At 49.6% G+C, this 23,091-nt stretch overlaps 1 pseudogene; it reads left to right on the top strand.

The window, feature by feature from the left end:
- The first annotated feature begins 13,723 nt into the window (after positions 1-13,723).
- LOC140428967 (U2 spliceosomal RNA) lies at positions 13,724-13,935 on the top strand (annotated as a pseudogene).
- Positions 13,936-23,091: the final 9,156 nt, after the last annotated feature.

The raw sequence follows: 23,091 nt of genomic DNA, 5'->3' as shown, positions 1-23,091 counted from the left end.
TCCTTGTTCGGATGGGGGAGCCTTCTTCACAGAACAGAGAGGTGATGGGGGTTAGTGGGAGAAGCCTTTGGGCAGGTGTTGCCATGCTGCCAGATAATGCTGGTGAATGGAAGTGAGGTGGGAGAAAAGGCTGAGAGGCGGCCATGATGGGGGGTTGGGGAGGGGGAGGGTGGGGGTGGAAGGGAGTGTGACACGACGAGGCTAGGTTGGAAAAGAAACATGGTCAGGAGCGGAGAAAGGGGCCATCTTGAATGGGCCAGGTACAGGGTGAATTTAACGGCAGTAGAGCCAAAAGGGGAGGATGGCGGACACTAGAGGGGAATGGAGATGTAAGCCCCTGGTAAGGCTGATAACGTGGAACATGCGACAGTTCAATGGACCGGTGAAAAGATCTCATGTCTCTGCGCACCTTAGGAACTTGAAAGCGGAGGTGGTCTTTCAGCAGGAAACGCACATCCGCGTGAAGGACCAGATTAGGCTAAGGAAGGGGTGGGTGGGTCAGGTTTTCCACTTGTGCTATATTTATCTGGTTATAAATGGTGGTTAATATGGTCGCCTTCCTTAATCCTAATTATGTTTACGTTTCTACTTTCAGAGTTGCCAGGTATCTCTCAATATCGCCACAAGGTTCAACCTGAATACCGATCAAAGAGCCATTACACCAGTTAGTCAGTTCAAAGTCAATACTATTTATTTACACACAGTAAGATCTACTCATGCACAATAGTACTACAAACTAAACTATCTCTTTTTTTTTATTAAATATTTTATTGAAAATTTTTGGTCAACCAACACAGTACATTGTGCATCCTTTACACAATATTATAACAGCACAAATAACAATGACCTATTTTATAAACAAAAAATGAATAAATAATAAATAACAAAAATGAAAACTAGCCCTAATTGGCAACTGCCTTGTCACAAGTAACACTCTCCAAAAATATAATTTAACAGTCCAATATATAATTATCTGTAGCTACGACCTATACATACTATACAGTATATATTAACAACCCTGAGAGTCCTTCTGGTTCCTGCTCTCCCCCCCCCCCCCCCCCCCCCCCCCCCCCCCCCGATCCTGGGCTGCTGCTGCTGCCTTCTTTTTCCCATTCCGTCTATCTATCTGCGAGGTATTCGACGAACGGTTGCCACCGCCTGGTGAACCCTTGAGCCGACCCCCTTAGGACGAACTTAATCCGCTCTAGCTTTATAAACCCCGCCATGTCATTTATCCAGGTCTCCACCCCCGGGGGCTTGGCTTCTTTCCACATTAGCAATATCCTGCGCCGGGCTACTAGGGACGCAAAGGCCAAAACATCGGCCTCTCTCGCCTCCTGCACTCCCGGCTCTTGTGCAACCCCAAATATAGCCAACCCCCAGCTTGGTTCGACCCGGACTCCTACTACTTTTGAAAGCACCTTTGTCACCCCCATCCAAAACCTCTGTAGTGCCGGGCATGACCAAAACATATGGGTATGATTCGCTGGGCTTCTCGAGCACCTCGCACACCTATCCTCCACCCCAAAAAATTTACTGAGCCGTGCTCCAGTCATATGTGCCCTGTGTAATACCTTAAACTGAATCAGGCTTAGCCTGGCACACGAGGACGACGAGTTTACCCTGCTTAGGGCATCTGCCCACAGCCCCTCCTCGATCTCCTCCCCCAGTTCTTCTTCCCATTTCCCTTTTAGTTCATCTACCATAGCCTCCCCTTCGTCCCTCATTTCCCTATATATATCTGACACCTTACCACCCCCCACCCATGTCTTTGAGATCACTCTGTCCTGCACCTCTTGTGTCGGGAGCTGCGGGAATTCCCTCACCTGTTGCCTCGCAAAAGCCCTCAGTTGCATATACCTGAATGCATTCCCTTGGGGCAACCCATATTTCTCGGTCAGCGCTCCCAGACTCGCGAACTTCCCATCCACAAATAGATCTTTCAGTTGCGTTATCCCTGCTCTTTGCCACATTCCATATCCCCCATCCATTCCCCCCGGGGCAAACCTATGGTTGTTTCTTATCGGGGACCCCCTCAAGGCTCCAGTCTTTCCCCTATGCCGTCTCCACTGTCCCCAAATCTTCAGTGTAGCCACCACCACCGGGCTTGTGGTGTAGTTCCTCGGTGAGAACGGCAATGGGGCTGTCACCATAGCCTGTAGGCTAGTCCCCCTACAGGACGCCCTCTCTAATCTCTTCCACGCCGCTCCCTCCTCCTCTCCCATCCACTTACTCACCATTGAAATATTAGCGGCCCAATAATACTCACTTAGGCTCGGTAGTGCCAGCCCCCCCCTATCCCTGCTACGCTGTAAGAATCCCTTCCTCACTCTCGGGGTCTTCCCGGCCCAGACAAAACCCATGATGCTCTTTTCAATCCTTTTAAAAAAAGCCTTCGTGATCACCACCGGGAGGCACTGAAACACAAAGAGGAATCTCGGGAGGACCACCATCTTAACCGCCTGCACCCTCCCTGCCATTGACAGGGATACCATATCCCATCTCTTGAAATCCTCCTCCATCTGTTCCACCAACCGCGTTAAATTTAACCTGTGCAATGTGCCCCAATTCTTAGCTATCTGGATCCCCAGGTAACGAAAGTCCCTTGTTACCTTCCTCAGCGGTAGGTCCTCTATTTCTCTACTCTGCTCCCCTGGATGCACCACAAACAACTCACTTTTCCCCATGTTCAATTTATACCCTGAAAAATCCCCAAACTCCCCAAGTATCCGCATTATTTCTGGCATCCCCTCCGCTGGGTCTGCCACGTATAGTAGCAAATCGTCCACATACAAAGATACCCGGTGCTCTTCTCCTCCCCTAAGTACTCCCCTCCACTTCTTGGAACCCCTCAACGCTATCGCCAGGGGCTCAATCGCCAGTGCAAACAATAATGGGGACAGAGGGCATCCCTGCCTTGTCCCTCTATGGAGCCGAAAATATGCAGATCCCCGTCCATTCGTGACCACGCTCGCCACTGGGGCCCTATACAACAGCTGCACCCATCTAACATACCCCTCTCCAAAACCAAATCTCCTCAACACCTCCCACAAATAATCCCACTCCACTCTATCAAATGCTTTCTCGGCATCCATCGCCACTACTATCTCCGTTTCTCCCTCTGGTGGGGCCATCATCATTACCCCTAACAACCTCCGTATATTCGTGTTCAGCTGTCTCCCCTTCACAAACCCAGTTTGGTCCTCGTGGACCACCCCCGGGACACATTCCTCTATTCTCATTGCCATTACCTTGGCCAAGACCTTGGCATCTACATTTAGGAGGGAAATAGGTCTATAGGACCCGCATTGTAGCGGGTCCTTTTCCTTCTTTAAGAGAAGCGATATCGTTGCTTCAGACATAGTTGGGGGCAGTTGTCCCCTTTCCTTTGCCTCATTAAAGGCCTCGTCAGTACCGGGGCGAGCAAGTCCACATATTTTCTATAGAATTCGACTGGGAATCCATCCGGTCCCGGGGCCTTTCCCGCCTGCATGCTCCTAATTCCTTTCACCACTTCTTCTACCTCGATCTGTGCTCCCAGTCCCACCCTTTCCTGCTCTTCCACCTTGGGAAATTCCAGCCGATCCAAGAAGCCCATCATTCTCTCCCTCCCATCCGGGGGTTGAGCTTCATATAATTTTTTATAAAATGTCTTGAACACTCCATTCACTCTCTCCGCTCCATCTCTCCTTCCTCATCCCTCACTCCCCCTATTTCCCTCGCTGCTCCCCTTTTCCTCAATTGGTGTGCCAGCAACCTGCTCGCCTTCTCCCCATATTCGTACTGTACACCCTGTGCCTTCCTCCATTGTGCCTCTGCAGTGCCTGTAGTCAGCAAGTCAAATTCTACATGTAGCCTTTGCCTTTCCCTGTACAGTCCCTCCTCCGGTGCTTCCGCATATTGTCTGTCCACCCTCAAAAGTTCTTGCAGCAACCGCTCCCGTTCCTTACTCTCCTGCTTCCCTTTATGTGCCCTTATTGATATCAGCTCCCCTCTAACCACCGCCTTCAACGCCTCCCAGACCACTCCCACCTGGACCTCCCCATTATCATTGAGTTCCAAGTACTTTTCAATGCACCCCCTCACCCTTAGACACACCCCCTCATCTGCCATTAGTCCCATGTCCATTCTCCAGGGTGGGCGCCCTCCTGTTTCCTCCCCTATCTCCAAGTCCACCCAGTGTGGAGCGTGATCCGAAATGGCTATAGCCGTATACTCCGTTCCCCTCACCTTCGGGATCAATGCCCTACCCAGCACAAAAAAGTCTATTCGCGAGTAGACTTTATGGACATAGGAGAAAAACGAGAACTCCTTACTCCTAGGTCTGCTAAATCTCCACGGGTCTACACCTCCCATCTGCTCCATAAAATCTTTAAGCACCTTGGCTGCTGCCGGCCTCCTTCCAGTCCTGGACTTCGACCTATCCAGCCCTGGTTCCAACACCGTATTAAAATCTCCCCCCATTATCAGCTTTCCCATCTCTAGGTCCGGAATGCGTCCTAGCATCCGCCTCATAAAATTGGCATCATCCCAGTTCGGGGCATATACGTTTACCAAAACCACCGTCTCCCCCTGTAGTTTGCCACTCACCATCACGTATCTGCCCCCGTTATCCGCCACTATAGTCTTTGCCTCGAACATTACCCGCTTCCCCACTAATATAGCCACCCCCCTGTTTTTCGCATCTAGCCCCAAATGGAACACCTGCCCCACCCATCCTTTGCGTAGCCTAACCTGGTCTATCAGTTTCAGGTGCGTTTCCTGTAACATAACCACATCTGCCTTAAGTTTCTTAAGGTGTGCGAGTACCCGTGCCCTCTTTATCGGCCCGTTCAGCCCTCTCACGTTCCATGTGATCAGCCGAGTTGGGGGGCTTCCTACCCCCCCCCTTGTCGATTAGCCATCACCTTTTTCCAGCTCCTCACCCAGTTCCCACGCAGCTGTATCTCCCCCAGGCGGTGCCCCCCCGCCCATCTTCTCCCATACCAGCTCCCCCCTCTCCCCAGCAGCAGCAACCCAGCAATTCCCCCCTCCCACCCCCCCGCTAGATCCCCCGCTAGCGTAATTACTCCCCCCATGTTGCTCCCAGAAGTCAGCAAACTCTGGCTGACCTCGGCTTCCCCCCGTGACCTCGGCTCGCACCGTGCGACGCCCCCTCCTTCCTGCTTCTCTATTCCCGCCATGATTATCATAGCGCGGGAACCAAGCCCGCGCTTCTCCCTTGGCCCCGCCCCCAATGGCCAACGCCCCATCTCCTCCACCTCCCCTCCTCCCCCCATCACCACCTGTGGGAGAGAGAAAAGTTACCACATCGCAGGATTAGTACATAAAACCCCTCTTTGCCCCCCACATTCGCCCCACCATTTTGTTCGAACGTTCTTTTTAATAACCCGCTCATTCCAGTTTTTCTTCCACAATAAAAGTCCACGCTTCATCCGCCGTCTCAAAGTAGTGGTGCCTCCCTCGATATGTGACCCACAGTCTTGCCGGTTGCAGCATTCCAAATTTTATCTTCTTTTTATGAAGCACCGCCTTGGCCCGATTAAAGCTCGCCCTCCTTCTCGCCACCTCCGCACTCCAGTCTTGATAAACGCGGATCACCGCGTTCTCCCATTTACTGCTCCGAGTTTTCTTCGCCCATCTAAGGACCATTTCTCTATCCTTAAAACGGAGGAATCTCACCACTATGGCTCTGGGAATTTCTCCTGCTCTCGGTCCTCGCGCCATCACTCGGTATGCTCCCTCCATCTCCAACGGTCCTGCCGGGGCCTCCGCTCCCATTAACGAGTGCAGCATCGTGCTCACATATGCCCCGACGTCCGCTCCCTCCACACCTTCAGGAAGACCAAGAATCCTCAGGTTGTTCCTCCTTGCGTTGTTTTCCAGTGCCTCCAACCTTTCCACACATCGTTTCTGATGTGCCTCCTGCGTCTTCGTCTTCACCACCAGGCCCTGTATATCGTCCTCATTCTCGGCTGCCTTTGCCTTCACGACCCGAAGCTCCCGCTCCTGGGTCTTTTGTTCCTCCTTTAGCCCTTCGATCGCCTGTAGTATCGGGGCCAACAGCTCTTTCTTCATTTCCTTTTTTATCTCTTCCACACAGCATTTCAAGAACTCTTGTTGTTCAGGGCCCCATGTTAAACTGCCACCTTCCGACGCCATCTTGGTTTTTGCTTGCCTTCCTTGCCGCTGTTCTAAAGGATCCACTGCAATCTGGCCACTCTCTCCTCCTTTTTCCATCTCTATCCAGGGGGGATTCCCTTCTGGTTTACCGCACAGTGTTTTTAGCCGTCAAAATTGCCGTTGGGGCTCCTATCAAGAGCCCAAAAGTCCGTTTCACAGGGAGCTGCCGAAACGTGCGACTCAGCTGGTCATCGCCGCACCCGGAAGTCCCAAAACGAAACTATCTCTAACACTAACGCCTATACTTAACTTCGGGTGCCCACTTAGTCAGAGGAACAATGGCCGTTGTTCGGATCTGAGGCTGTTGGGTTCGAAGAGAAACAGGAGAACAGCTAAGGTCGCCCGTCTGGTAGCGAGCGTTGACCTGAAACTTACTTGCTTCTGGTGATGCTGTTGGATGGGTCTCTCCGCCTGAGAGCCAAATCCAAGAGAGTGAATCTCTCGTGGGTGTTCCTTCTTATACTTGGAGGGGCTTCGCGTGCTTTTAGGCTTGGTCCCAATTAATTGGGCAGTTTCTCGATCATTGTTATCGATCTTAACCAATAAAGGGGTGGGTGCCCTGATGGCTGGGCATGTCCTAGGTGGCCATTGGCCTTGCTTTGTTTGTGTCTTTCGGTTGGGGTACTGGCGCCGGGATGTCTGCGACAGTATCAACCACCTGAGTGTTAATCCTTTGTTCCTCGAAGATGGGTCATCAATATGCTAATCGACCCAGAGTTTCAATTCCATCTGGTAACTGCTTCCCAAATATACATTCAGGCACTGTGCCTGCTTGTTGTCTAGCATTGTCCACATTTCCCAACATTCTTTGTGAGCGTCCATTTTGTATTCTGGAAGTGGTCATCCCAGATGGCTACACTACCTCCTTGTGATCCTCAACGCGAAGCGTGAAGGATCATATTACTGCATCTTCTTTGTTCTCTGCCTAAGTTGAGCACCCGGAATCAAGGACAGGCTCTACTCTACTCTGTCCTATTGATTGCAACTTTACCTAAATTGTTTTATATATATACATTATTATAAAATTCTATGGGGCGCTATGACATTCAGGCATGCATTACAATTAATACACGGGAACCTCTAGCTATTCTTATCTAAACTATCCTTAGTCAATTACAAGAATTTACAACAGTATAAACTATACAACAGCAGCAATATATGTCTCTGTAGCTTGGCAGTCAAGCTCAGAGTTTTACATCTTTTTATTAAAACAAACAAACCAAAAAGTCGATGCACTTTAACTCACTTAAAGAGAGTGGGGGGTTTGCTGAAGACCAAAAATAGGGGGTCTGAATGTATATACCGGAGTGCGGGATTCGCCATTTCCTAAGTCTCAGTGTCTGGATGACACTGCAGAGTATTACAATGACTAACAGTGCTTCTACAATGTAGGACAGGGAATACCAGGTGATAAACTTGTCACACCAGGTTGGTATACCAGTTGCTGTATCTGGGCGTGGTGTGTGGCAGGGATGGGAAACATTCACGGCCTGTGGGGTAGGGGTCAGGGGGGGTCGCATCCGCGCTCAACTTTCGGGATCCCGCGAAGATCCAAATGTAGACCATGATGTCTGTCTTATCTCTTCTTCCTTCCGTGGTCTTCCTGTGGCTTCTGTGGTTCTGGATTTCTGTGGACACAAACATAATATCTGTTATTATCTTGCTTAAGATCTCGTATGTCTGTCTGTCTGTCCTTTATTATCAATTAACCGTTATAATTGGTCACCATCTGTGACTCCCTCATTTAAAAAAAAACCATATATTTTGGGGACAAGACATCCGAGAAGAAAATACTGTCACAGCACGATCAGTCTCGCAGCCTGTGTGATCGATGCGATGAGTGTATCAGTGTTTGAGGATGTAAATAGCATATGGGAGAGCAACCAAAGGGTCGCCGGAAAACAAACAAAAGAGTTTTGAACCAAAAGTTCCGAATGGGGTGCGTATGGGCCAAGAATGGGTGGAATCCCCGGGTAGGACAGCGACCAGTGCCGTATGTGCACTACCCGAGCGCAGCTGACCAGATGGGGGTCCTCAGGCAGGGCGGGGACCAGTGCCGTTTCTCCACTGCCTGAGCGACCGGACAAGAATGGAAAGAATTTGTGTTCATCGTGGATACTACCTCGTATGATTACCTTCGAATCAGAAGAGTAGTTATGATCGGTTGTCTGCCGACAAACTTGTTCCTTTAACTGCCAGTGGGCGTTAAAAGACAACAAACACGTAACACAACAAAATCGTGCAGGTTCCATCAGAAGGGACACCGTAAATCTCCATCGGTTCCTTTTTACCATCATCTGGACATCTCATTGCTCTATAGCGAACAGAGTCGCAAAGGGGTTCGTCTGGTGGGAGTCAGACTCTAAGTCATCATCTTCTCCTGGTTGCCATACTTGTGACTGGAGTAGCTGTGCCAAAGCTGCTTGGGGAAAATTGGGGTCCATCTCATCATTCCGGATGAGTCTGTACGAATTGTCTCGGTGCCAGTGGTTCGTGTCGAGGTCAGGCAGTGGGGCCGGATCAGGGGCTTTAATGTACGTGGTCTCAAAAGGGTCGCTGGAATCTTGTTTGGAGTCGCTGGGAGTGGGGCCTGGTGCAGGAGTGTAATCGTGTTCCGGTGCTATGGGGCTGTCGCTATCGCTGTCACTGTCGCTGTCACTGCTGGTTGAATGAAGGGAGAGGCGGAGTCGTGCCTCTGGGGGTGGAGTTGAAGTAGTGTCTGAGGATGGGCTGGACTGGTTGGGGGAGGGTAGGAATAGATCGTTCGTGGGCGGGGCGTGTTCATCTGCTGCTGCAGGTGAGATGTGGTGTGAATGGTTGTTCTGTGTGCCATAAGCCTTAAGCTGGTTTATGTGAAACCATGCAGACTTGCCATTGGGATAAGTAATTTTATATACAGAGGGGCTGACTTTATCAGAAATGGAGTACGGTCCTGCAAATTTGGGGGAGAGGAATGAGCTGGGGTTGTATAGGGATAGCATGACCTGCTGCCCTACCACAAATTCTGTGGTGTGTACTGTTTTGTCGAAGCAAATTTACTTTGTTTCTTCCATGTCCCAAGCCTAACAGCTGCGGCGAGCTGGGCTGCTTTTACATTCTCGACAATCTGCTGAACTGCTTTCTCATGAGTGAGGGCGGTGACTGTGGGGCTGGCCAAATTGAGTCCCAACAAATATTCTGTCCCCTTCATGGGTAGTCCGGTCATGAGGGTGTGGGGGGTGTATCCTGTCGGCATGGATACCGTGTTCCTTATGAACATTAGTGCAAAGGGGAGAACTGTGTCCCAGGTGCTATTGTGCTATTGCACTATTTTCCTTCGAGTTGCTTTGAGAGTCCTATTCATTCTCTCAACTATTCTGCTTGATTGGGGGTGATATACAATGTGGAATTTTTGTTTGGTTCCGAAAATTGTGAGGACGATTTTCATCACTCGTCCTGTAAAATGTGAGCCTTGGTGGGACTCTATGCTGAGGGGAAGACCCCATCTTGTAAAGATGTGCTGAGTGAGGATCTTGGCTGTCGCTTTAGCCATGTTTGTTCTGGATGGAAAAGCTTCCACCCATTTTGTGAAGGTTTCGATGACCACCAACACATACTTAAAACCATTCTTGCAGGGGGGTAGGTGTCCTATATAATCAATCTGCAAATTCGTCCAGGAGCCATTAACGGGGCTGGTGTGACTAAGCTGCCCTTTCCTTGCATATCTGTCCGGATTGTTCTGGGCACAGATTAAACAGTTTTCAATGTAGTGCGTTACATTGGATTTTAAATTGGGCCACCAGCAGAGAGGTTTGAGGTTGGCGAGGGTTGCTTCTATGCCTTGATGTCCATGGTTGTCATGGAATTGACAAATAATTTGGTTTCTGTCCTGAGTGGGGACCACTCATTCTTTGTGAGCGTCCATTTTGTACTCTGGAAGTGGCCATCCCAGATGGCTACACCACTCGGGGTTTGATTCAAAGTCTCGGGGAGTGGCAATTTTGATGAGTAAGAAAACGGGATTTGTGAGCGCGGAGGAAGAGAGGGACCCGGGTGGGAGATATGTGATTGTGAGTCGGGTATTAGAAAGGACGCTGGTGATGTTGGTGAATGTGTATGCACCGAATTGGGATGATGTCGGTTTTCTGAGGGGGTTGTGGCAGCAATTCCGGACTTGGCCACACACTGGTTGATTATGGGAGGAGATTTTATTTGTGTCCTAGAGCTGAGGATAGATAGATCAAAGCCAGGTCAAAGGGTAGGATACGAATAACATAGTATGGTATGGTGGACCCGTGGCGCTTGAAGAACCAAGGGGGAAGGGAGTATGCCTTTTGTTTGCATGTGTACAGGGTATATTCCACAATTGGCTTTTTTGCGGTGAGCCGGGAGATTTTGGTCAGGGTGGAGGGGGCCATCTATGCGGGGATAGTAATCTCGGACCATGCACCCCATTGGCTGGAGATTCTGCTTAGATCGGGACAGGAACAGAGGCCGAAGCGGAGGCTGGATTTGGGGTTGTTGGCAGATAAAGGGTTTTGTGACAAAGTGAGGGCTGTGATTAAAGATTATGTAGAGGGCAGCACGGTGGCACAGTGGTTAGCATTGCTGCCTCACGGTGCCGAGGTCCCAGGTTCGATCCCGACTCTGGGTCAATGCCCGTGTGGAGTTTGCACATTCTCCCCATGTTTGCGTGGGTTTTGCCCCCACAACCCAAAATATGTGCAGGGTAGGTGGATTGGTCACATTGAATTGCCCCTTAACTGGAAAAAAATGAATTGGGTACTCCAAATTAAAGAAAAAAAGATTATGGAACATTGAACCAAAATGGGGAGGTGTCAGCGGCCACTTTTTGGGAAGCGGTGGTGCGAGGGGTGGTTATCTTGTTCAAGGCACATGTGGATAGGAAAAGGAGGGAGGAATATAAATGGCTAATGAAAGAGATAGTGGAGGTAGATAGGGAGCACTTGAGGGTGACCACCACGGAGGGATTGGCTAGGAGGAAATAAATTACAGGGACAGTTTGATAGGCTGACAACGAGGAGGACGGTAGGACAGCTGCGAAGGGCAAGAGGGGTGCAGTATGATTACGGGGAGAAGGCGAGTCGAATGTTAGCGCATCAGCTACTGAGGCAGGCCGCATCCAGAGAAATATTAAAGATACAAACTGGGGCAGGGGATGTGGTTTTGGAGCTGGGGAAGATAAACTGGGCGTTTAGGGATTATTATAAGGAGCTGTACAGGGTGGGCCCAGGGAGTGAAGAGGGAGACATGGGACAGTTCTTAGATGAACTGGAGTTTCCACAGTTGGAGGAAGAGAGGAGGCAAGCGCTAGAGGAGCCCCTGCGGCTGAGGGAGATATTCAACAGTACAAGGGGTATGCCGTCAGGGAAGGCCCCGGGGCCCGATGGCTACCCGGCGGAATTTTATAGGGAGTTTGCAACGGACCTGGTACCACATCTCATGGGGGCGTTTAACGAGGCATTGGAGAAAGGGGAGCTGCTGGAGACGATGACACAGGCAACGATCACATTGATACCAAAAAAGGGGAAGGACCCATTGGAATGTGGGTCGTATAGGCCCATATCGCTGTTAAATACAGACGTGAAAGTGCTGGCCAAGGTTGTGGCGGGAAGGAAGGCTGTGTTCCGGGGGTGATAATGGAGGACAAAACAGGCTTCATAAGGGGCAGGCAGCTCTCTAGCAATATAAGGAGACTGTTTAATGTGATTATGACCCTCTCGGGAGCTCAGGTATTGGAGGTAGTGGTGTCCATGCATGCGGAGAAGGCATTCGAGCAGGTGGAGGGGCGGTACTGTTTGAGGTCCTGGGAAGGTTTGGGTTTGGACCGAAGTTTGTGGCATGGGTGGGTCTGTTATATGTGGCACCGAGGGCGAGTGTGCGGACCAATGACATGGGCTCACGCAACTTTGAAATACACAGGGGAACAAGGCAGGGGTTCACGCTGCTGTTTGCACTGGCTATAGAGCCTCTGGAAATGGCTCTTAGGGGGTTGGCAGAGTAGCGAGGGATTATGAGGAGATGAAGGGAACATTAATTGTCGCTATATGCGGACGACCTACTATTGTATGTTCCGGACCCGTTGGAGAGCGTGTAGAGGACCATGGGCCCTTTGGGAAGCTTGGGGCATTCTCGGGGTATAAGTTAAATGTAAGGTAAAGTGAAGTGATCCCAGTGAATGAGTTGGGCCAGCGAGCCAATTTAGGGGGGGATGCCAATTAAGGTGGCCAGGGACAGGTTTAGATACCTGGGGATTCAGGTAGCGAGGGAATGGGCAAGGCTTCACAAATGGAATTTAACCAAACTGGTGGAGGAGGCTAGGGAGGACCTCAAGAGGTGGGACATGCTGCACTTGACTTTGGCAGGGAGGGCCAAGTGGTGAAGATGAACATTCTGCCCAAATTCCTGTTCCTATTCCAGACACTCTCGATCTTTATACCGAAGGCCTTCTTTTACAAACTGGACACAATTATTTTGGACTTTGTATGGGCAGGGAAGGTGCGAAGGGTTAAGAGGACTCTGTTACAGAGGCAGAGGCAGCAGGGAGAGTTGGTATTGCCGAACCTGCTACATTACTATGGGCGGCGAACGTGGAGAAGATCAGGTGATGGTGGGAAGGAGAGGGGGTAGACTGGGTTAGGATGGAGGAGGAAGGGGCAGCACGGTGGTGCAGTGGTTAGCACTGCTGCCTCACTACGCCGAGGTCCCAGGTTCGATCTCGGCTCTGAGTCACTGTCTGTGTGGAGTTTGCACATTCTTCCCATGTTTGCGTGGATTTCGCCCCCACAACCCAAAGATGTGCAGGGTAGGTAAATAGGTCACGCTAAATTGCCCTTTAATTGGAAAAAATGAATTGGGTACTCTAAACTTATTTTTATAAAGGATGGAGAAGGAATCCTGTAGGGGGTCCAGTTTAAGAGCTATGGTGATGGTAGTGTTGCCAATGGCGCCGAGCAGATATTCAAGCAGCCCAATGGTGCAGTCTGTGGTGAAGATCTGGAACCAGCTGAGGAGGCACTTTTAGATCGAGCGGATGTCGGTGTTAACGCCGTTGTGTGAAAACCATGGTTTTGAGCTGGGGGTATAGAGCGTATAGGAAGTGGAGAGAAGTGGGGCTGGTTAAGGAGAGGGATTTGTAACTGGAAGAAGGGTTTGCCAGTATAGAGGAACTGAAGGAGAGAGTAGAGCTACCAAGAGGAAGTGAGTTTAGGTACCTGCAGGAAAGGGACTTTGCACGGAAGGTTTGGAAAGAGTTCCCCTGGTTGCCGAGGTACATCCTGTTGGAGCGACTGCTGCTTCTGGATGTGGAAAGGGAGGGCAGGATTGGAGACATTTACAGGTGGCTGGGAGAACATGGAGGTGAGCAGATGGTGAGGATTAAGGAGAAGTGGGAAGGGGAGCTGGGAAGGGAGATAACCTGGGGAGTATGGAGTGAGGCGCTACGAAGTGTAAATGCAAACTCCTCATGCGCAAGGATGAGCCTGATACAATTCAAGGTCGTACCAGGGCACATACGACACGGGCAAGAATGAGTGGGTTCATCGCTTCTTGGCCTTTTGGCTAAGATCAAGTGTAGTATCTGCTCTGCCTTTTGGCTCAGATCTAGTATGTCTCTCTTGTGAGGACCATGAATTGGATTCAATTTGAATTTGAATTTGAATTGGTTTTTGGAGCAGGCAAGGAGCTGGATAAGGGGTTCATCCCTGTCCACACTCTGAGCCCTGGCTATTTAACTCAGAAAAAGTAATTTAAAAAAAAGAATGAGTGGGTTCTTCCAGGGGGTGGTAGACAAGTGTGAGAAGTGTGTGTGGGGACCAACGAATCACGCACATACGTTCTGGGGCTGTGAAAATTTGGAGAGATTCTAGATGCGACTGTTTGCGGCGCCAGCAAGGATAGTGGGGGAGGAGGTGGTACCGGACCCTTTGGTGGTGATATTTGGGATATCGGTGAAGCCGGAGCTGATGGAGGAGTGGGGGGAGGAAGGCCAGTGTTGTGGCCTTTGCTTCTTTGATTGCCCGGCGACAGATTTTATTGGAGTGACAGCCAGCAACGCCCCTGGGGGTAACGGCCTGGCTGGGGGACTTATATGACTTCCTTCGGCTGGAAAAGATCCAATACGAGTTAAGGGGTTCAGTGGAGGTTTTTCGAAGCAAGGTGGGGGATGTTTGTGACTGTGTTTGAGGAGTTGTTCGTCATTGAGGGAGATGGAGGGAGGGGGAGGGCGAAAAAGGGGGAAAATTTGTATAAACTGTATAGTTGTGTGTTGGGAAGTTTGTTACCCGAACTGTTTATGTGTTCCAACTTTTCATATACATTTGGAATAAAATATGTTTAAAACCAAAATAACGATGTACTTAACTATGCAGTGTATGAATCCATTCTTCAGTGTCTCAAAGGCCTGGAGGGTGGTGGGGGGATGGGGCAGGGGATAGCGTGCTGATTGATAGAAGAGGGATAGAACACTTCCGGCACATGTCTCTTTAGTATTAGTCACTGTAGCTGTCGTCTCCCCAGCAGAATGGGGTCCATATTGGGTACCTCTGGAAATATTTAGTTACTAAATCAAGCTGCCATAGCACTTCCTAAACCTTGCATCTCAAATACAGATGTTACCTAAAACTGCAATGTACTGGAATACACTAATGATTAGCTGGTATATATATGACAACATCTTTCAAGCAGTCACAGGAAATGAAGGCAAAACTCACACTGAGCTTCCTCTTTGTGTTGGAATTTCTCTTCTGAGCTGTGTCTTTTCATGAGTGTAAGGCATGTCATTGTTGAAACTAATTGTCATAAAGCTTGGCGGAGGTCATTTCACTTTTTTTGCAATAGTTCATAGATAGTATGATTTTGTTTTAAGTTCTCCTAGCTCACAGGCGTAGCTTGAAAGCCAATGATAGGAAGCAGTATACATTTTCCAAACACTTGATAGTATTTGGTAATGAAGTCAAGTGCAAGTATCAAAATAATAAAGTACCCCGGCAAGTTCAGATCAAGCCACAGATGTACCTGCATACTGCACCTAGGGAGTGCTGTTCGTTTATTTGATCAGAGCTTCCAGGAGAGGGCGACAAACCACCTATTTTCCAACATTTTTTAATTAACTTTTAACGGTCAAACTTGCCAAGCTCAGCAAAACAAGGCTCTGCTTATCTTTGACGCAGTTGCATCTGTATTGGCATTGCAGAGAACTAGCCTAGTTTAATTTCGCAAGGCAAGCCTTTCTGCACTTTCAGGAAAGATTGCTGTCTGAAACTTGCAACATTGAGAGGACTAGCAACTCTGAAGGGGATGGATACCCTTGCCCTTAATAAGCAGCAAGTGTTCTTCCAGCCGGAAAAACAGATTTCTGATTAACATGTGCGTGATCAGGGCACAGCCAAACAATCCAGCATTCTGCAATTACTCTTTGGAAGTGGCGCTACAAGAATGTAGTGAGGGGTTGGGGGAGAGGAAGACTTTGGGGTGTTAACTGAGCAAATACAAGATGATTGGGTAACGGTCACATGCTTTGAATTTTTCTTCCTATTTTCCGGTGCCAAGGTTATCATAGTACATTTACACACTGTCATTTCAGATAGGGCATGGGCTCAGTGTAAATTCTCATCTACTGAACTCTCAGAAAGACAACCTGAAGTATGTGCAATTAGCATTGACCCCTTTTTTGCAATGCATATTTATTCCACAGAAGTAGCAGCTGATCGCATCTATAATGCTCTTCACAGGTAACCACAAAACGGTACCATCAGGAAAAGCACACATAAAGAGGCCTGATCGAGGGACCATAATAAGACCAGAATGTTGTGTTATGTTATTGCCAGTAACATAAGCTGCCACTTGATGAAGGCTCTGCTGAAAGATGCTCCAGACTCAGAGATAAGTTTAATGTATTTATTGAACAATTAACACGCTCAAGATGGCTGCCATTCAAAACTGCCGTCTTCTTCTGTTTCAACCCTACCTCTGCCTCGTGGTGAGTATTCGCGCCATTTTTACCGATTTCGTTCATGCCCACATCGCAGTGGCTGTCGAATTTGTCCAGGATGGTCTGGTATTTTGTTTTGTCCCGCCCTTCTGAATATTGAAACGAGTTGAAGATCTCTATCGCATGTTCACCCGCAATGGTGAGTAGAAGAGCTATCTTCCAAGCATCGGTCGCGCCATTGAGGTCGGATGCTTCCATGTATAGTTGGAATTTTTGTTTGAACAAATGCCAGCTAGCACTAAGATTACCGGTGGTCCTGAGTTGATGAGGAGCCTGAATCTTGTTCATCGTGCCTGGATTCGGTTGCTGGTTGTCTCTAACCTTGCTGTGTTGAACTAGGGAGACTGAGCAGTCACTCCTGTAACATGTTGTGTTATGTTACCTCGAGTAACATAAGCTGCCACTTGATGTAGGCTCTGCTGAAAGATGCTCCAGACTCGGAGATAAGTTTAACGTATTTATTGAACGATTAACAATGTTCTTAAATGAGTTCGATACTCTACTAATCTGCCTCTAGTATCTCAGTCCATTCTGCTAACTATACAAGCTTGCTCTCGGCCACGGGATGGTGCGATGTTGCTGATAATCAACCCTGTCCTGCTCTCTTAGTTTCTGCCGGTGGAAGAGGCAGAGCCTGTGTGCCTTGTCCTTTTTATATGGGTCGTGTAGTGCCCCCGTGTGGTAATGCCACCTCTGGGTGTCCTGATTACCCATTGGTTGTATCCTGTTCTAATGAACCATTGGTTGCGTGTCTGCATGTCATGATGTCTCTGGTGCTCCCTCTAGTGGTTACTTAGTTGGAGAGTATTTACATTAATCCCTTATGTATATACAGTGATGCATATCACTACACATAAGACATAAGAGCAGAAGTAGGCAATGCAGCCCATCGACTCTGCTCCACCATCCAATGAAATCATGACTGGTCTGATGTGATAATCCTCAACTTCACACTCCCACCTTATCCCCATAACCCCTGATGCTGTTACTGATTTAAAATCTCAGGCAGGTTTGAACATAGGGCGGCACGGCGGCACAGTGGTTAGCACGGCTGCCTCACAGCGCCAGGGACCTGGGTTCAATTCCTGCCTGGGGTGACTGTGTGGAGTTTGCACGTTCTCCCCGAGTCTGTGTGGGTTTTCTCCCGGTGCTCTGGTTTCCTCCCACAGTCCAAAGATATGCAGGTTAGGTGGATTTGCCACGCTAAATTGCCCCTTAGTCTCCAAAAGATTAGATTGGATACTGGGTTATGGGGATAGGGTGGGAGCCTAGGTAAGGCGCTCTTTCAGAGGGTCAGTGCAGGCGTGATGGGCTGAATAGCCTCCTTCTGCACTGTAGAGATTCTATGATTCTCTATTCTACTTAATGACCCAACCTCTACAGCTTTCTGTGCTAAAAACAATCCACAGATTCATTACCCTCTGAGAGAAGAAATTCCCTTTTCGTCTCTATCTTAAACTGGTGACCCCTTCTCTGAGATTATGCCCTCTGGTCCTAGACTCTCCCACAAGGGGAAACACCGGTCAAGCCTTTGAGAATCCTATGTCTCAATAAGGCCAGTCACCACTCATTCTTCTAACCTCCAATGTGTACAGGCCCAACATACTCATCCTCTCCTCATAAGAAAGTCCCTCCATACTCAGGATCAACGTAGTGAACCTTCTCTGGACTTCCTCCAATGTCAGTATATCTTCCCTTAGATAAGGAGACCAAAACTACCCAAAGTATTCCAGCTGTGATTCAGTGCTGTTTAGCGTGTTCAAAAGCCGGCTAATATTTTCTAAAATCTGTTCTATTTATGATCTAGGCTATTCACAATAATTGGGACAGCCAATGAGTCAGTCATATGGAAGTAGTTGTCTGACTTTGACAGACCTTCCCTATTTTAGCTAAGGATCTACGGGCGACAATGGTAAGAGGCAGTTTGGGGGAATAGTGCCAGGTACGCAGCAAGTATCCTTATTTTAACATTCTTTCTACATCCTTTCTAAGCCCATAATGGTTTCATTTGAGTCAGAGCATAAACTGATGCATTTTTCAATAAGTTTTTTTATTGAGCTTTTAACATTTTATATCACACATTCACAGGGCCAAACAAGACCAATATATACATATATTTATATATATACATAACAACAAGAGGGAGTTCCAGCCGACAACTGTAAAAATAGCCCCCTTTTAATGAAAAAACTCCTCTTGCAGAATTTACGGACGCGATTCTTCCCAAATGTTTCTAAGTGTGTGATGCACTATCAATTACGTCGAGACGCGAGTAGAGAGTAATCGAGGCTTTATTACGCAGAGATGTGGAGTCTCCCGCAGCTGCTGCCGAAATGGCTGCAGCTCGGAGAGCCCACACATTTATACTCCGCCTACTGGGCGGAGCCAGCCGGCAGGGATCTACCCCCGTACCTGTAGTACAGGGGCCTTACCGTAATACCCTCATATGCAGTATATACAATACAACAGTGGTGACTACCACACTCACCCCCTGTTAAAAAAGAGTCCAGCGGGGGGGGTGGAAAACTATTTACATACAGGTTGTTTAAAATTTAAGAACGAGGTTACAAATTTAGATGATCGGGCCCCTTGATCCGTCGTTGCGAGCGCCGCAGTGCTGGTGGCAATTCAGGCGTCGGTTCGGTGACTCCGGAAGCGTGTCGACCTCATCTTCATCCCCGGGTGGGGCCAAGGGGAGGACGGATCGTCCTGGAGCGGGGGCTGTGGTGGGGTGCGCCGGGGGGAGGGGGGGTGGCACCGGGGCAGAGGGGGGGGGGACACAGCTGGCGCCAGGTCCCTGAGTGAGACTGTGTCTTGGCGGCCGTCGGGGTACGCTACGTAGGCGTACTGCGGGTTCGTGTGGAGTAGCTGTACCCTCTCAACCAACGGGTCCGCCTTGTGGAGCCGCACGTGCTTGCGGAGGAGAACGCGTCCTGGAGCTGCCAGCCATGTTGGTAGCGAAACCCCGGAGGTGGACTTCCTGGGGAAGACAAGGAGATGTTCATGGGGAGTCTCGTTAGTCGCAGTGCACAGGGGCGACCGAATGGAGTGAAGGGCGTCGGAGAGGACCTCCTACCAGCGGGAGGCCAGGAGATTTCTGGACCGTAGGGCCAGCTGGACGGCCTTCCAGACCGTCCCATTCTCCCGCTCCACCTGCTCATTTCCCCGGGTGTTGTAGCTGGTCGTCCTGCTCGAGGCAATGCCCCTGTTGAGCAGGTACTGGCGCAGCTCATCGCCCATAAATGAGGATCCCCGGTCGCTGTGGACGTAGGCGGGGCAACCGAACAGAGCAAAGATGGTGTTGAGGGCTTTGATGATGGTGGCAGACGTCATATCAGGGTGGCGAAGGGGAATCTTGAATATTCATCGACCGCATTAAGAATTGCGGTCGGTGGAGGGGAGGGGCCCTTTGAAGTCCACGCTGAGGCGTTCAAAGGGGCGGGAGGCCTTCACCAGGTGTGCACGGTCTGGCCGGTAGAAGTGCGGTTTACACTCCGCGCGGACCTGGCAGTCTCTGGTGACAGCCCTGACTTTCTCGATGGAGTAGGGCAGATTGCGGGCCTTTATGAAGTGATAAAAGCGGGTGACCCCTGGGTGACAGAGATCATCATGCAGGGTCCGGAGTCGGTCCACTTGTGCGCTGGCACATGTACCTCGGGATAGGGCATCGGGGGGGCTCGTTGAGCTACCGGGGTGATACAAAATCCCGTAATTGTCGGTGGAGAGCTCGATCCTCCACCTCAAGAACTTATCATTTTTGATCTTACATGAAGGCAGCACCAGCAACATGTTGGTCAGTGAGGAGAGTGAATCTCCTGTCGGCCAGGTAATGCCTCCAATGCCGCACAGCTTCAACGATAGCTTGGGCCTCCTTTTCGACAGAGGAGTGCCGAATTTCAGAGGCATAGAGGGTTCAGGAAAAGAATGCCATGGGCCTGCCTGCCTGGTTGAGGGTGGCGGCCAAAGCGACGTCTGATGCATCGCTCTCGACTTGGAAGGGGAGCGTCTCGTCGACCGCGTGCATCGCGGTCTTGGCGATGTCGGCCTTGATACGGTTGAAGGCCTGGTGAGCCTCAGCCGTCAGGGGAAAAACTGTGGAGTGGATGAGTGGGCGGGCCTTGTTCACTTAGTTAGGGACCCACTGGGCGTAGTACGAGAAGAAGCCCAGGCATCGTTTGAGGGCCTTGGGGCATTGGGAAAGGGGGAGTTCCATAAGGGGGCACATGCAGCTCAGAGAGCCCATACATTTAGCTCTGATGTTGGGTATAGTGGTCACAAAAGACAAATTAAGAAGGCTTGAGGGCACAATGGTGCCATGGGTGCTAAGATACTGCTATGGAATGCACTTGTGTATAGAAATCACAATTTATTCTATTCCCTTGACTATTGTGTGTATTATGTGCATTTGTTGGAACATCCTCCTTCTGAGGTCTATTGCACTGTCATTCTTAATATTTGGCAATCATTCCTTAATGAAGGGGATCATGGGATATCTCACCTGTGCAGGCAACAATGTGGTGGTGTTAAAGGTCATTCTTTATTGGATGGTAATATGCATGAGGAAATTTGTATTCCCAAGGCAATATAACTTGGATGCAACACAATTGATCTCCCCATATATTATTTGCCAAGTAGATCGAGGTCAGTGACAGGTATGACAAGTGTTATGCTGCTTGTGAAATCACGGCCTTGACAATATGAGCAAGGAGCAGAGAGTTGGCTTATGATAGCTTAATTGACTTGGCGTCAGTGCAAAGTGGATATCCTCAAGAATGGTAGGAGTGGAGGCAGGAGTAATCTCTTTTCAAACTGTGGGAGAATGGTTCACTCCCCTTGCTCATCTAGTGGGTAGAGGACATGTGTAATGAGGTAGCACTGGATGGAGGCTGGCAACAGTGGGCGCACACCTGGAGCAGGCGAAGGTCTGCAGGTGAGGAAATGAAGGTCAGGTAGGTGCATCGCTCATGGTCAAAATGATTGAAGATAAGATTGATCCTGACATGTCACTGCAAGGCCCTGGAATCTGGGAGGGCTGCCGCAAGATCTCTGTCCTCCTCTTCATATTTCTCCTCATCATTCTCATCTGAGGAGGTTTGCAGTTCCTCCATGTCTTTGATTGGCAAATCCTCTCTTTGAAATGCCATAAGGCACAGCAGACGATGACAATCCTGGACCCTCTGAGGCACATATTGTAAAGTTCCACCGGACATCAATGCATTGGAAGCACATTTTGAGGAATCCTATGTTGTGCACTATGATTATTCTTGTTGAGCAGTGTGCAGCGTTATAACACTCTACCACAGGGCTTTTAGGGGTGATCCACTGGTGTTATGAGCCATGTCCTGAGTGATAGCCCCTATCACACAGGATCTAACCCTTCACTTGGGCAATGGTTTCAAATAACTGTGGCAGCTGGGAGTTCCTTAAGATGTATGCATTATGAGAACTGCCTGAGGAGCAAGCACACACCTGTATAATTATTTATCGGTGGTCACAGAAAACTTGAATGTTAAGGGAGTGACACCCCACCCGATTTACAAATGTAGCTAGTTGTCCCTAGAGGGCTCTAATGGTCACATGCGCACAGCCAATTATTTCCTGTGGGAACCGGGCGAAGGCCCCAAAGCCAATTGCTCCTGGAGATTAGCTATCAGAATCTGTTGAGAATCTGATGAATTCATTGGTCCTTCTGAACTGAACACTGGTCAATTCTCACCTGCACCCACGTGCTGCAGCCTCCAAAATGCCACACATGTCTCCCATGGAGCCCTGAAATGAGTTGCTCACTTGGAAGTTTAGGCTCACAGTTACCTTGAGGGCAACTGACATGGGGTCCCCTCCAAAGTGACAGGGCCGCAGGTCTTGTTGGAGTTGGGCACATAAATCAGTAACCACTTCCCAAGAAAGCAATTAGCCGCCTCTGACATTGCCTCCCAGATATCTGGAAGTAGTTGCTACATGTTCTGAACATGCGCTAACATGCTAATGCTCATCAGTGATGAAGGCAGGCCTTGTTAGGTCCCTCCTGACCTCCTTCCACCCTCGGCTGATGGCCTTTAGCCTATGTTGTTGTCCAGCCCAAGGCCCTCTGGTGAACCCTCTCCTCCATCAGTGAGGTTGCAAAAAGATTGGGTGTATGGTTACAAATCCACAAAGTGAACTGTGACGAAGGCAGGCAAGAGGCCAAATGGTCCATTTCTTCTCCTACTTTGTATGTTTGTGTGTTCATAATGATATGAATATGTCTGTTAACATGGCTTTCATTCCTCGAGCAACAGTAGTTGACCAATGTGAATGCATGACTCTCACATTGGCCAAACACCTCCCATCCCGCGCAGACCTCCTCCCACAATAACCATGGGCGTCATTCTCCGCCGGCGGGAGTCTCCGTTTTGCCGGAGCCCGGGGGTTTCCCGACGGCATGGGGCTGCCCCACAATGTGCCCCACATTGACCGGCCGGTGTTACGGAGACTCCCGCCGGCCGGTCGGGGCAGAAATGTGGCGGGGCGAGAATTTCGCCCCTGATCTCCACCAAGGTAGCAGCTTCTTAGCAGCTATGTTGTCGGACACTAACACTGTGATCCTGCAACTGGATCTGTCCTGCTCCTAACTCGAAGCTGGGAGAACCTGGTCCTGGGATCAACCGGCTTGCAACGCCTCGCGAGATGGAACATAGTGCAGAAAGAGGCCATTCGGCCCATCGAGTCTGCACCAACCCACTTAAGCCGTCGCTTCCACCCTATCCCCGTAACCCAATAACCCCTCCTCACCTTTTTTGGTCACTAAAGGCAATTTATCATTGCCAATCTACCTAACCTGCATGACTTTGGACTGTGGGAGGAAACTGGAGCACCCGGAGGAAACCCACGCAGACACGGGGAGAAGGTGCAGACTCCACACAGTGACCCAGTGGGGA

The sequence above is a fragment of the Scyliorhinus torazame genome, chromosome 8 (assembly GCF_047496885.1).
Source record: "Scyliorhinus torazame isolate Kashiwa2021f chromosome 8, sScyTor2.1, whole genome shotgun sequence".
Lineage (NCBI taxonomy): Eukaryota > Metazoa > Chordata > Chondrichthyes > Carcharhiniformes > Scyliorhinidae > Scyliorhinus > Scyliorhinus torazame.
Note: the sequence above shows the minus strand (reverse complement) of the source record. Positions and strands in the feature narration are given on the sequence as shown.